The sequence below is a fragment of the Penaeus monodon genome, chromosome 3 (assembly GCF_015228065.2).
Source record: "Penaeus monodon isolate SGIC_2016 chromosome 3, NSTDA_Pmon_1, whole genome shotgun sequence".
Lineage (NCBI taxonomy): Eukaryota > Metazoa > Arthropoda > Malacostraca > Decapoda > Penaeidae > Penaeus > Penaeus monodon.
The window spans coordinates 2,327,273-2,341,284 of NC_051388.1; the positions used below are offsets into that span (position 1 = coordinate 2,327,273).

At 40.1% G+C, this 14,012-nt stretch overlaps 1 protein-coding gene across 18 annotated transcripts in view; it reads right to left on the reverse strand.

The window, feature by feature from the left end:
* Positions 1-14,012, reverse strand: part of LOC119590258 (hornerin-like) — a 177,430-nt gene that overhangs the window by 35,559 nt on the left and 127,859 nt on the right. The window lies entirely within an intron of this gene.

Below are 14,012 nucleotides of genomic sequence, written 5' to 3' on the forward strand. Positions count from 1 at the left end.
CTCTTCATTCCTCTGTTCATTCTCCTTCTCTTCTCCTTTCCTCTTTTCATTCTCCTCCTCCTTCTGTTCCTCTGTTCATCCCTCTCCTCCTCTTCCTCTATTCGTCCTCGACCTCGTTTTAGAAGCTCGCCTCTCGAAAGCTAAGCCTTTTTGAGACAAAGATTAATGAAGTGTTGAAAAATACCTTCCATTTACGAGGGGAAATGGAGGGGGGAGGGGTATATATACGTATATTTGTATCTTTTTTTTATTTATTTTGGTTACTCTCACTCTTTGTTTCTCTCTGTTAGTTTGTTTCTGTTTGTTTGTTTGTGTGTCTGCTTCTGCCTCTCTGTCTGTATTTTGTTCTCTTTATCTCTCTTTCTCTTTCGTTTTTTTTTTGTATTTATTTTGGTCTCTCTTTATCTCTCTCTGTCTTTTTCTTTCTCGCTGCCTCTGTCTGTCTCTCTTTCTATCTTTCTCTCTCTCTCTGTTTCTGTCTCTGTCTCTGTCTCTCTCTCTCTCCTCTCTTTCTCTCTCTCTCCCTCTCCTCCCTCTCTCTCTCTCTCTCTCTCTCCTCTCTCTCCCTCTCTCCTCTCTCTCTCTCTCTCCTCTCTCTCTCTTCTCTCTCTCTCTCCTCATCTCTCTCTCTCTCCCCCTTTCTCTCTTCCTCCCCTCCTCTCTCTCTCCTCTCTCTCTCTCTCTCTCTCTCTCTCTCCTCTCTCTCCTCTCTCTCACCTCTCTCTCCTCTCTCCGCTCTCTTCTTCCCTCTCTCTCTCTGCTCTCTCTCCCTCTCTCTCTCTCTCTCTCCTCTCCCTCCCTCATCTCTCCTCCTCTCTCCTCTCCTCTCACTCTCTCTCACTACTTTGACTAAATGCTCTTAAACTTAACATACCTACAAAATGCAACACCAATCATCCCTCGAGCTTAAAAAAGAAAGAAAAAAAAATGCAGTCCCCTAAATCTTGATCGTGCAAGTTGCAAAGAAGGTCTCCGTGATTGACGAGCAGTTCTTTGCACCAAGTCCTATCCCTTAGCTTTTGACAGATATTATGCATTGTTGATCTTCTCCCGCCCCCCCCTTTTCCTGCTTCATAAATCGTTCTTTGACGCTTCTGCTCCTAACATGTGCATGATTCGTTAACATAGGGATAATGTGCAATATAGCGTGCACACACACACACACACACACACACACACACACACACACACACACACACACACACCCCACCCCACACACACACACAACACACACAAACACACACCCCACACCACATACAAAACTCACACGCCATACCCACCATCACATACGAACCCTAAACATATTTCACATCCGCACACGCATACGTACACAAATATACGCACACACATACATTGATCTCTCTTTCTTTCTTTCTTTGTTTCTCTCTCTCTCACTCTTTCTTTCTCTCTCTCTCTCTCTCTCTCTCTCTCTCTCTCTCTCTCTCTCTCTCTCTCTCTCTCTCTCTCTCTCTCTCTCTCTCTCTCTCTCTCTCTCTCTCTCTCTCTCTCTCTCGTTCTCGGATTTATTTCCACAACATACAAACAAATAAACGAATAAGGGAAATAAACACACGAATAGATAAACAGATGAAAGCCGAAAAATAATAATCCAAAGTCAAAAGATCGACGAGAAAAGATCTCCGTAATTCAATTCTTAAAAAAGAAAAAAAAAATCCAATTTTTCATTTCAGAATTAGGATGTCTTTTTAAGTGGATGACATTAGAAGGGAGAGAGAGAGAGAGAGGAGAGAGAGAGAGAGAGAGAGAGAGAGAAAGAGAGATAGAGATAGATAGATAGATAGATAGAGAGAGAGAGAGGGAGGAGAGAGAGAGGAGAGGAAAGAGAGATAGATAGATAGATAGATAGATAGATAGAGAGAGAGAGGGAGGAAAGAGAGAGATAGGGATAGATAGATAGATAGATAGAGAGAGAGAGAGAGAGAAAGAAAAAAGAAAATGAGAAAGAAAGAAAGAAAAAAAAAAGAAAGAAAAAGAAAACACACGCACACACACACACGCACACACAAACAAACAAACACACGCACACACACACACACACACACACACACGCGCACACACGCCCCACATAACTAAACAACGCCTTCCCCATATAAACAATGCACAAGACCCGGATGAGAGATAAAATCCGGTCTAATGATCAAAACCTCATTAAGATAATGACCCCCAGATGTTATCAACGGATTTATATATTTTTTCTAAAGGAGTCGATCTTTCTCATGCCGTTGACTCTTGCTTGCTTGTCTTGCTTGCTTGTCTTGCTTATTTTTCTTCCTTCTTGAGCTTTTCTTGTTTTCGTTTCTTGTTTTTTTTTTTTTTTTTTTTTTTTTTAACTTATAGCCACTTGTTTGTTTGTTTGTTTTTTTCTCTCTTCTATCTTTTGTTTTCATGTCTATTGCTCTATTTCTTTATTTTTTCTCCTGTGTCCTTGCTTTATTTCGCCATTCTTATTATCTTTTCCTTTCCTCTGTTTCCTTGCTTTATCAAATTTTACTTATTACACAATTCTTATAATTTTTTATGTTAATGTCATTTTCATATCTTTCTTATCAGTGAATTTGCTTTCTCATTTGATTATTACAGAAATTATCAATAGTCATTCACTTATTCACTTGATTATTTTTCATTCACTCATTCATTAATTTACTCACTCATTCATGCTCTCATTCATTCATTCACTCACTCAGTCACTCTCTCTCATTCATTCACTCACTCATTCATTCATTCTCACTCACTCATTATTCATTCTCTCACTCATTCATTCATTCACTCACCCATTAATTAATTCACTCATTCTCTCACTCATTCACTCTCACTCACTCATCATCAATCCATTTAGTTAATCGTGAACTAATTCATTCATTCACACATTTACTCATCCGTCATTCATTCATCTTAGCTTTCATATATTTTTTAATCATTCATCCGTCATTCACAAATTTACATTTTTTTCTCCGAAGTAATTCTCCCTTTACTTCATTCATTCATTCATTCATTCATTCACTCATTCATAAATATTTAATTCATTCAGTTGTTCACTTATTATTCATCTGTTTAGGAAACAGAATAACGGATAATGAATAAATACGTGAATGGAATTAATATTAAGTCAGTTAAACAGTAAATAAACAAATGAATGAATGAATGAATGAATGAATGAAAAGAAAAGACAGATGAATAAAGTGAATAAATGAATCAAGGGATGAATAGTAAGTAAATAAACAGATAAATAGATAAATAGATAGATAAATGATAAAAAAAAGATATAAATGATTGATAGATGGATAGAGTTTTAAAAAATTACTGAAAAATAATTGGGGTGAATAATTAAATAAACGGATTAATAAATGGAAATGTGATTATAACAGAAAAATGTAGCAGAGTGAAATAAAAAAAAATAAAATATTAAAACTTTGATAAATAATCTCATTAGTTAAATCATGCATGTTTGTGAGCCGGAGTCGAAAAGCCAGTCTCTCTTTACCTCTTTCTCATTATTTCTCTCTCTCTATATATATCAATCTATCTCTCTCTATCTCTCTCTCTATATCCATCTCCCTCTCTCTCTCTCTCTCTCTCTCTCTCTCTCTCTCTCTCTCTCTCTCTCTCTCTTTCTCACTCACACATTCACTCACTCACTCACTCTCTCTTTCCCTCTCTCACTCTCACTTTCTCTCTCTCTCTCTCTCACTCACTCACTCTCTCTCTCTCCCTTCGTTTCTTCCTCTTTATCTCTCTTTTCAGTCTTTCTTTCTTTCTGTCACTCTCTCTTTTCTTCCCTCACTTTCCCTTCCTTTCTCTCTACCTCTTCATTCCATTCTTTCTCTTTTCTTCCTTCCCTTCTTTTCTCTCCCTTTCCTCCCACTCCTTCTACCCTTTGTCTCCCTTCCTTCCTTCCCTTCTCTCCTCTCTCATTCTCCCTCCCTTTTGTCTCCCTCTCTCTCTTCCTCCCTCCCTTTCTCTCCCTTTTCTCTTCCCTTCCCTTTCTCTCTCTCCCTCCCTTTCTCCTCTCTATTCATCCACCCATTCCCACGTGTGTTGCTGATTGAGTGCTAAGATCACCATAGTCTCCCCTAGTCCCCGGCCAATCCCGTTTTCTTTGGCAGGAAAGGCCGCTCCCCTGATTGCCAATATGGCGCTTGATGATTCTCATTATATTGGCCTTCGGGGAATCGAGTGCAGCTGTCTCCTGCTGGCACCGAAGGCCTATGTGTGCCTGAAGGAGTTGCTGGTGCAGGGGGTTGTTTGTTTTGAGTGGTGGTGGTGTTGTGAGTACGGGTTTACATGCGCGCACGTGTACATGTACATGCACATGTACACGCACACGCACACGCACACGCCACACACACACACCAATTCTTAATTTCCAGCACTACCACATTCTATTTGCAAAGCTTAATATTCGTTCACGATAATTTAGGCTTGATAATGATAATGATAATAATAATGATCATAAAGTAATGATATAATAATTAGTAAATAATATAATAATGGTAATAATGATAGAAATGATAACAATAATGGTAAAGGTAGTAATCATAATAATAATAATAATAATAATAATAATAATAATAATAATAATAATAATAATAATAATAATAATAATAATAATAACAAAAACAATAATGATATGATGGTAATAATAGCAACAATATGAATAATAAACAATAACAGTAATACTAATAAGAATGGTAATAATGATACCCATTATAGTAATAATCAAAACCCGTGTAGTGAATCTCAGACAATTACGTTTTCGAGATGATTTCGAAATGTTTCTCTGTCGTGAAATTTATACGTATTTCGTATCCCTTTTGAGGGGAAAAAAAGGTATAAACTTTTGAGTCTAGTAATTATTCATATGCATTAATTGTAAGCTCTCTAGGATAAAAAACAGAAGCGCTTGATATTAATATGACGTATGTTTAATTATTTTCTGAATTATGAAGAGTCCAGTTTTTAAAAATGTCTGCCGGTAACGAATGTGCGGGAAATTAACGGTCTTACCTTCATATATATATATATATATAGTCTAAGTATTGTTAACGAGCCTCGGAGTCGCCTTTTGAATTATGTAAACTGGAGGGGCACCACGCACAGCAACGGATATTCTCTGTTGCTCACCTGATCCACTTTCAACTTGCACTACCAATGCCCACCTTGCAATTCCCGTCACCTGAGGGACTCTGACGTCAGTTGGTCTCCAGCCAATTGGCAACACCCTTTTTGGAGCCACCCCGATGACGTCACTCCCCGCTGGCCAATCAGGGCGTGGTTCCCATCTGAAAGTGGGTACCCTTGAGGGCTGTGATTGGCCGGCCGGCGCGGAGGGTTGGCGATCGAGCCGGGGATTGGCTGAGGCACCCTTGATTTCCCTTCATCCTACATTTCTCACTCGTGTATTGAACGACCTTGCCTCCGTGCGAAGCGGCCGAGAGAGAAGATAATTCAAGGATGTACTCTTACTTTTATTTCGCCTCTCGCGACGCGTTTCAAGTACGCTCGGAAATGTCTCACTCTGCGTGGCACAGGTTGAAACGTCATTCGGTGACACACACGACGTAAACAGATCGAAAAGGTCGTGGCAGAACGACGGTACTTTGACACTTCTGAAGGCTCTAGATCCCATTTTAAGGTCGACGCTGCTGTGCGGCTTAAGGTCACTTTTTGCGGTCACTTGGCACTTACGGGGAGCCAGGTGATTGTTGCTAGCAATATGGCGATATGCTTTTGCAACATGATATGCTTAAGTGGGGTGAATAAAGGTATTTCCAACAGTCACTGACCTCTTTATAACTCGGAACACATTGCGTCATTACAGGCATAAAGCAAGTGCGTGTGTGTATAGGTGCAAGCAGATAGGTATTCGTTAGCTTTAAGGAAAATGTATATAGTTTTTTTAATGATATGCACTTATATTCCCTTCTCTTGGTTTATAAACTCAGGAAGAAAGTTTGATGGTGCTAGAGGTTTGTAGAAGAGAGATGTTAACTGTTAACAGTGATTTTTGACTCGGGATGTTAACTGTTAACGGAATTTTATACAGGATCTTAACTGTTAACGGATTTTGACGGAGGATCTTAATAGCCAACGGACTTTTCCTCAAAGGATTTAAATGGTTAACATTTTTCACACTGGATAAAATAACGATTAACTCTAATTTATACTGTAAGATATCAACTATTAATTTTTTTTTACAGTCCACACGAACGATAAAAAAACTCATCTAAATAAACAGAACACACGAAATACTGGATCCACGAATAAAAAAGTAAGCATATAATAAGACAACGTATTGCAAGCGTATTGCAACCTGACTCATCTGCATGACGCACATCCGGTCTTAGGACATTTCCTGTTGAGGAGGAAGCAGAGAGGGAAAGTTAACGTAGAGGTGATGAAAAGGGAACAGGAGGAAATGAGTAATGGTGATAAGAATGATAATGATAGTTATGATAAGGTTGTTATGATGATGATCATCATATGACGATAATGATAATAATGATACTACTGCTAATAATAATGATAATGATCATGATAATATTAATAACAAGGACAATAACGGTAATAATAAAGATAATGATAATAAGACATACACATTAACAATAACCAAGAGTAATTACAAAAATAACGGTTCTAATACTGATAATAAAAGCACAGTCGGCCAAGTTTGGAGAGGAAATGAAAGAAAGAAAGAACGAGATAATCTTTTTCTTGGGTCTTCCAAGAGCGTTTCAGCAAATACGTAATCTGAAATGGACGTCATGTTTCTCCTGTTAAAGGTCTTTTCTGTCATTTACTGAAGTTTTCGCCTGTTGCTAAGTCTTTTTTTTTTTTTTAATCTCTGCCTTTGTTGTGGCTGAAGTTAGTTCTGTTGTCGCTCTCTCGCTTTCTCTCTCTCTCTCTCTCTCTCTCTCTCTCTCTCTCTCTCTCTCTCTCTCTCTCTCTCTCTCTCTCTCTCTCTCTCTCTCTCTCTCTCTATCTCGTTATTTTTCTGAAATTGTTTGTGTGTTCGCCGTTGGTTCTTCTGTTGGAACTGCTGAAGTTGGGTCTGTTGTGATTCAATTTCTGCTGAAGTTGACGCCTTCGTTGGTTCTGCTGACATTATTACGAATATTTGTCTCTGTTACTTTTCTGCTCTTTCTGTTGTTGTTTCTGCTAATTCTCCTTCTGCTGTTTCTGCTGAAGCTGTTCCTGCTACTGCTTCTGCTGATCTTTTTTTTCTGCTGTTTCTATTAAGGCTGTTTCTACTGTCAGTGCTACTCCTGCTGTTTCTACTGAAGTTGAACCTGCTGAACTACTCCTATTCCTGCTGATTCTCCTGAAGCTATTCCTGCTGCCGCTACTGCTACCTCCATTTCTGCTTTTCTGCTTGAACAGGATTCGCCTTTTGAAAGCAGGGAGGCGAGTAAGCTTCAGCGGAGGTCGCGGTGCGAAATTCTGAATCGTTGTGAAATTCAGATTTTTCCACCTTTGTTCTTACGATTTTTTTTTTTTTTGGGGGGGGGAGCTACGTTAAAACATGCTTTTGTTCGTGTGTGTGCGTTGTTTGTTTGTTTGTTGTGGTTATTGTTATTGTTTTGTAATTCGCAGGACTCCCTCTCTCTCTCTCTCTCTCTCTCTCTCTCTCTCTCTCTCTCTCTCTCTCTCTCTCTCTCTCTCTCCTCACTCACTCACCTCTCTCTACTCTCTCTCTTCTCTCCTCTCTCTCTCTCTCTCCTCCCTCCCTCCCTCCCTCCCTCCCTCCCTCCTTCCTCCTCCTTCCCTCCCTCATCCTCCCTCTTCCTCCTTCCCTCCCTCCCTCCTTCACTCTCCCTCTCCCTTCCTCTTCCTCCCTCCCTCCCTATCTCTCCCTCACTAAAATATATTTCCATTTTTAACTCTTATATTTTCCTTCACGTCCTTCCTTCAGTGATGCGAATTTGCCCGGACTCTCTCGTGGCTCTGAGCGTCTCCCTCTCTATGCATATTTACTGCAATGTTGCAACGTGAACGGAACGCGCTTTATTTATTTTCTCGTCGTGAGAGAAGAGGGGAAATAGTGTGTGTGTGTGTGTGTGTGTGTGTGTGTGTGTGTGTGTGTGTGTGTGTGTGTGTGTGTGTGTGTGTGTGTATACGCGTTTGTAAGTATGTGTATATGTTTGTAAATGTGTGTGTGCGTTTGTAAGTATGTGTATATGTTTGTAAATGTGTGTGTGTGTGTGTGAGTGTGTTTGTGTGTGTGTGTATGTGTCTTCGTGTGAATACAAATTTGTGTATGTATTAGGGAGATATTTATGTCATAACAATGACATCCATGTTACTGTGACTGTTATAAGTTTGAAGAAAAGTGTATATATAACTTGATTTAGGGGAAACAAAGCAGAAGCGAGATTACAATACTTATTTACAGAAAAAGAAGAGAAAAAACTTAATCCCACGTATCTTATATCTCCTAAACCTCTTATTTTTATCATTAGCAGGAAATTGTTCGCCTGTTGCATGTCTCACACTTTCATGCATCATGCAATATTGAGAAACTTGCAATAGGAAATTGATTAGTCTAATTCCCGATGTTTCAGTGCAACCTGTCACTGAACTCTCACTTTCTCACTTGTAATGGAGGGAAGGAGGGAGGGAGAGAGGGAGGGAAGGAGGGAGGGAGGGAGGAGAGGGGGGAGGAGGGAGGGAGGGAGGGAAAGGAGAGAGAGGGAGAGAGAGAGGAGGGAGAGAGAGAGAGAGAGAGAGAGAGAGAGAGAGAGAGAGAGAGAGAGAGAGAGAGAGAAAGACAGAGAAGAGGATATGTAGGAAAAATATGAAAATATGAGAAACAAAGACTAAAAACAAACAAACAAAATTCAGAAAATAATTATAACGAAATCCCTCTGGCGGTAACGAAGGAAAGAAACCGTAAAAAAAAAAAAAAAAAAAAAAAAAATCTAAGTCAGTTTAAGGGAGGAAGTGGGGAGGGGGAGGGGGAGGGGGGGAAGGAGAAGGGGGGGAGGAAAAGGGAAAGGAGAGAGGAGAATGTGGGAAAGGAAGAAAGGAAAAGGTGGATAGGTAAGGGGGATGGAGAAGAGGAGGAGGAGGAGGAAGAGAGGAAAATGGTGGATAGGAGGTGGAGGAAAGGGAGGGGGAAGGGGGGAGGGATGGAGAGGGGAAAGGAGTGGAAGATGAAGGAATGATAGGAGAGAGAGAGAGAGAGAGAGAGAGAGAGAGAGAGAGAGAGAAGAGAGAGAGAGAAGAGAGAGAGAGAGAGGAGAGAGAGAGAAGAGAGAGAGAGAGAGAGAGAGAGAGAGAGAGTGAGAGAGAGAGAGAGAGAGAGAGAGAGAGAGAGAGAGAGAGAGAGAGAGGAAGGTAAGAAGGAGGGAGGAAAAGGAAGGAGGGTAAAAGGAGGGAGAGAAAAGAGGAAAGAGAGGAGGGTAAGAAGAGGGAGAGGGAAAAGGAAGAAGAAGGAAGAGGAAAAACAGCTTGGAAAGGGAAACGAAAGGAGAGGAAAAAGCTTTAAAGAAAGAGAAAGAAAAAAGTAGATGAAAAAGATGGAAAGAGACAAAGTAAAAAAAGAGAGAGAGAGAGAGAGAGAGAGAGAGAGAGAGAGAGAGAGAGAGAGAGAGAGAGAGAGAGAGAGAGAGAGAGAGAGAGAAGAGAGAGAGAGCGAGGAGTAAAGTAAAACAAACAAACAAAAAAGTACGTTGTGGTTGGAGGAGGAGGGGGGGGAGACCAGGGAGAGGAAACGGAGAATTGCAACCCGGGGGGAGGGGGGAGGGGGGGAAGAGGGGGGAGGGGGAGATGAAAGTCCAAATCTAATACGCAAAATTATGAACACTCGAACAGACATGAAACAACCTCATCTGCATGGGTAAAAGTACAAAAAAAAGAAAAGAAAAACGTGAGAAATTGAAAAAAGGTAGAGAGGGGGAGTTGGATAATTACAGGGCAGATGGTGACTTGACCGGAAGATAGATAGATATATAGATAGATAGATAGAGGGGGGGTGGGAGAGGGAGGGAGAGGGAGAGGGGAAGGGAGATGGGAAGAAAAAAAGAAAGAAAGAAAGAGAGAAAGAGAGAGAGAGAGAGAGAGAGGAGAGAGAGAGAGAGAGAGAGAGAGAGAGAGAGAGAGAGAGAGAGAGAGAGAGAGAGAGAGAGAGAGAGAGAGAGAGAGAACTGAGCTTTAAAGTTCAATGGGTGTGTTTATACTCGATATCATGGTAAATCACATTATTAAGATACCACTTAATTCAAACGTGTTTACTGTATATATTAAAGCTTATTTGTCAGTTGAAAGCGAAAACCCCAATTGATATATGAGAAAATTATGCAAATTTTCTTACATACAGCAAGAAAAGGAGTGTTATATAAAAGTACCAGGTGAGTGTGCAGTTAATTTCCAAACGCGTTTAAATTTGTTAATCGAAAATAATGATAATGATAAAAAACATCGCCTATCATATCGTCTAGTTATGGTACGAACGCTATTTTTGATAATAATTCCCAAACATGAAACAAGATCGATTTTTTTAAAATGAATTAACGAAAACAAGGTTAGTATATACATAGTCCGTTGCTTAGTAGTGAGTGTAATGACCACGAAAAAAAAATCTATTTTTTTCACTCTCGCTCTCGTTTAGGAGGTGGGGAGGGAGGGAGGGAGGGTGAGGGGTGAGGGAGAGAGGGAGAGGGGAGGGGGCACGCAAGAACTAGTCAGAGGAGTGCCCAGAGGCAGTGCCCGAAGCACAGCAACTAGAGTGACAACAATGACCTTATCCGGTATTGCTCGTGGCATGTCGGGTCACCGGTGTGGCAACATCCTTGCATACCAGGTCAAACCCCGCAGCAATTACAGGCATTTTTTTTTCTTTTTTTTTTGTCAACTTTCTATATCATCGTGACGTCCTATTTGAACAAGCTGTTACTTCAAGTAATTACGAACGTACTTATTACCAGAAAAAAAATGAAACGACAAACAATAAACTAGATATATAAGTACAGATAAAAAAATGACCACGTACACGTACACACACGTACACACGCACGGCTAAACAAAGGAAGAAAATGGAGATGAGGTTAAGGGATGGAAATGCCTACTGTGACGTCACTACGACCGGTCTTTTTATCCTTCTTTTCCTCTCCCTCTCTCTCTCTCTTCCTCTCTCTCTCTCTCTCTCTCTCTCTCTCTCTCTCTCTCTCTCTCTCTCTCTCTCTCTCTCTCTCTCTCTCTCTCTCTCTCTCAAGTCCTGTAGGATATTATTCGTTTGTTTGTTTGTTTGTTTTGTTTACACAAAGACTTATGCAAGAGCTAACTTCAATACGCGTGTAGATATTTCTCTTTACTGTCTTTCATATTTTTCTTCTATATCCTATTCTCAATCTATCATCTTAAAATGAAAAATGAAATGTGAACGTCAGATTTGGCACGCGATACATACATACGTACATACACACAAATACACAAACGCACCTACACACGTATACACGAAAAAAAAAAACATATACGAACACAGATACAGATAAACACATATACACACAAACACCCACACACAAACACACGTATACACACAAACACATACACACAAACACACGTATACACAAACCCACACTCACACAAAACACACGTATACACACAAACACACACATACAAACACACATACACACAGACACACGTATACACAAAAATATACAAACACATGCACACATACAGAAACATATACACCAACACACAAACACCCGCAGATTCAACGCTTTGGAAGAGACCATCCATTCCTTCGCTTTCCTTCGAGTTTTTAACGCAAATCTTGGACGTTCTTTCAGGTGGCCGACGCTCCTCGTTATTATTACATTATCCTTATCATTACATCGTGAATTATCATTATCATTACGATATGAAGCTATTATGCAAGCTATTATTACCGTCACATTATATATTCGGAGATTACTCTTAAATCGGCCCAAGAAACAAGTGCGCAGCGTCAAAAATGGCGGACCAGATACACGTGCGCCTTTCGCGTCGCTCCTGGTCGCCGCGATTTTTTTTTTCTTTTCTCTCTATCTTTTTTCTTAAACACGGCCGAGAGCGCTGCCCCGAATTATCAACTTTCGCGACCTGTAAGTACGTTGGGTAATGGCGGGCAATTACCTCATGGATTGGGTGATTGAGAAAACTTAATGTATTTACGAGCTGGGAGTGATGAAGAGGCGAGCGCGTGTTGGGTCGTGCCTCATGGAGTGCAAAAGTGCATACGTAAAAAATGCATATATATATATATATATATATATATATATATTTTATATATATATATATATAGTATATGTATATGTGTATATATATATATGTTTACATACATAAATTCATATATATATATATATATATATATATATTTTTTTTTTTTTTTTTTTTTTTTTTTTTTTTTTTTTTTTTTTTTTTTTCTTTTTTTTTTTCTTTTGCACGTTACTGTATGAATGTTTTTTTTCCTCTCTCGTTCTCTTTATTCTATTTTTTATGATACTAATATAGTTCTTCTATTATGGCCCCTTTGATAGTAAAATAAATAAATAAATAAATAAATAATGAAAATAAAAATAAAAATCTCGGTTCCTGAGTCAACGGACGAGAGAAAACAAAATCCAAATCTCTCTCTCTCTCTCTCTCTCTCTCTCTCTCTCTCTTTCTCTCTCTCTTTTCTTCTCTATCTCTTTTCTCTCTCTTCTCTTCTTTTCTTTCTCTCTCTCTCTCTCTCTCTCTCTCTCTCTCTCTCTCTCTCTCTCTCTCTCTCTCTCTCTCTTTATCATTATTCCCTCTTGTCTCCTGAAACATAAATAGAAACCTCCCGCGCCCAAGGCCCTCCACGCAAGCAAGCAATTCATCAAAGCACTAATCTCTCCAGAATCTTGAGACTTGACTCTTTACACACACATGCGGCGAGGGAAACGGGCTTATTTTTTTTTTTTTTTTTTTTTTTTTGTGGGGGGGGTGACGGGCATATTATTATTATTTTTTTTTTTGGGGGGGGTATGTTTTTTTTTTCTGAAGGGGTAAAGGGCTGAGAGTTTTTTTTTTCTTTGTTGGGCGTAATTTTTTTTTTTTTTTTTTTTTGGGGGGGAGGATTTTTTTTTTCTCGGTCTGTCTCCATCTGTTTGGATTTCTCTCTCCGTCTCCTCTTTCTTTTCTCCTCGCTGTGTACTTTTTATTCTCTCTCTCTCTCTCTTCTCTCTCTCTCTCTCTCTCTCTCTCTCTCTCTCTCTCTCTCTCTCTCTCCCTCCCTCCCTCCCTCTCTCTCTCTCTCTCTCTCTCTCTCTCAGATATAATTATCTTAATGTCCTATGAAAATGAATACGCAGTTATTACGTTGTGTTCCATATGCTATTCAATGAATAATAATAACAATAAGTAGTAACATTACGTCATTGTCTAGAGAATAATTGCCTCTAGCATATAATCATCTTCATAATTACCTTTAAAAGCTTCATAATGGTATGGCATTGTGAGGATAAGGAGAGAAGAGGAGGGAGAGGGAGAGGGAGAGGGAGAGAGAGAGAGAGAGAGAGAGAGAGAGAGAGAGAGAGAGAGAGAGAGGAGAGAGAGAGGGGAGAGAGAGAGAGAGAGAGAGAGAGAGGACGTGGGGGAGAGTGAGGAGAGAGGAGAGGAGAGAGGAGAGAGAGAGAGAGGAGAGAGAGAGAGAGAGAGAGAGGAGAGAGGAGAGAGAGAGAGGGGAGAGGAAAAGATAGAGAGATAGAGAGAGAGACGGGGGGGGGAGGGAGGAGGAGGGAGGAGAGAGAGGAGAGGAGAGAGAGAGAGAGAGAGGGAGAGAGAGAGAGAGAGAGAAGAGGAGGCTAAAAAGGAGACGAGAGAGATAGAGAGAGAGAGAGAAAAGAGATGGGGGGGGAGGAGAGGGAAAGAGAGGGGAGAGAAGAGAGAAAGAGAGACGGTGGGGGGAGGGAGTGAGGAGGGAGAGAGAGGAGAGAGAGAGGAGAAGAGAGAGATGAGAGAGAGAGAGAGAGAAAAGAGAGAGAGAGAGA